Raw genomic sequence first — 1,634 nt, 5'->3', positions numbered from 1 at the left:
TGAAGACTGGAGTAATGATGCTGAAAATACAGCTGCGCATCACAGAAATACATTACAGTTTAACACATATTCACATAGAAAACAGTGGTTTTAGATATAAAAAAAATATTTAATAATTGATACTGTATTTTGATCAAATAAATGCAGTACTTGTGAGCAGAATAGGCTTCTTTCAGAAAAATTAAAACATGTTACCAAACCTAAGCGTTTGAATAGATATTTGTTTGTAAAATGAATTCCAAGCATTTCAGCAGAACTCGTCAGATCAAATGGTTTTAAAGATCATAAGAAAAACAAAGTAGCTGTGCATTTGTGACAGCAAATCCAAATCAGTCCAACAGAAGCAGAAATGCTGCTGAGAATCAGACACATCGACATGTTTCAGTTCCACTGACATTCTGCCTCTCTCTCTGTCACACATTGATTTTGCTCTCAAATAATTCTGCTGTTGTTTATAAGAGTGTGTCACGATGAACACCGATCACCGGCTGATCTCAGATCAATCAGGACTTCAGTGCTTCTGGAAAAATGTATTATAAAATATATAAATATATTATAGACAACATGAAGCACTGAACATATATCCAGTGCTCCAAAGCTATATTACTATAATTATGCTGTATATAACACGCATGAGATTTAATTTATAATATTAATTTGTTTATTTCACTACTTTTTTTTTTAATGAACATGAAAAATAAATGCAATTTTCCCAAAACAGACGTCATGCTGTTCAGCAAAATATAATGGCAACACTTTACAATTTCGTCATGCCTAGAGCTGATCCGTGCTGGACGCTGGGGAAATACATCAACATCGCCGGATCGGCTTTCACCGTGGACGAAGCGGAGTCCAGCCCGGGGTCGTCACATGTGGTTGCCGCAAGTCTCCGCTCACTCTAGCCCGCTGTGTGTGACACTGTGTTTCGTTGTGAAAGCGAAACTACATTGTTTGGCCTTCCAAAAGTGGTATATCAGTGGAAATGAATCCTCATAATTATATTCTAGACGTACATAGAATATAATAGCATTAAAGAGCAGCATAAGGGTTTATCGCTCAGGGATCGTCCACTCTTTGAGAACCAGCCACATTTATATTAGAGTTTTGAGCAGTCATTCACACAGATTCAGACTCACGTGTGTGTGTGTGTGTGTGTGTGTGTGTGTGTGTGTGTGTACCTGAGCGTCACACAGGCGCAGGAAGTCCACGCTCAAGTAGGCTTTAATGCCATCGATGGCTCCAGGCAGTGTGACGCCGCGCAGCAGCAGGACAACGAGGACGACATAGGGCATCGTGGCTGTGATCCACACCACCTGCACACACACACGCACAGACACACACACTCACACACAGTCACACACACACACACACACACACACACTCACACACACACACACACACACACACAAACGGCATGAATGTCACCGTACAACATGATTGCATCACATTTATATGGTACTTAAAAAACCGAAAGATTTTAAGATAACTTAAAGAACAGAAGAGTTGCATGACAGCTGTGAAGTAGATTTGTGAAGAACGCGCTCTGTATGTATGGTGTTGTGATATGTTTGTAAGCACATCTAATCAGCCAGACAGTGTTTGCTGGTCTCTAGTCTGGCCAGTCTGGTGTGTTT

At 40.3% G+C, this 1,634-nt stretch overlaps 1 protein-coding gene across 1 annotated transcript in view; it reads right to left on the bottom strand.

The window, feature by feature from the left end:
* Window positions 1-1,634, bottom strand: part of slc6a3 (solute carrier family 6 member 3) — a 17,929-nt gene that overhangs the window by 8,961 nt on the left and 7,334 nt on the right. The gene's annotated exons all lie outside the window — the stretch shown is intronic.

Source organism: Sinocyclocheilus grahami, unplaced genomic scaffold (genome assembly GCF_001515645.1).
Source record: "Sinocyclocheilus grahami isolate Dianchi unplaced genomic scaffold, SAMN03320097.WGS_v1.1 scaffold654.1, whole genome shotgun sequence".
Taxonomy (NCBI): Eukaryota; Metazoa; Chordata; class Actinopteri; order Cypriniformes; family Cyprinidae; genus Sinocyclocheilus; species Sinocyclocheilus grahami.
This window is presented reverse-complemented; position numbering and strand designations above follow the sequence as displayed.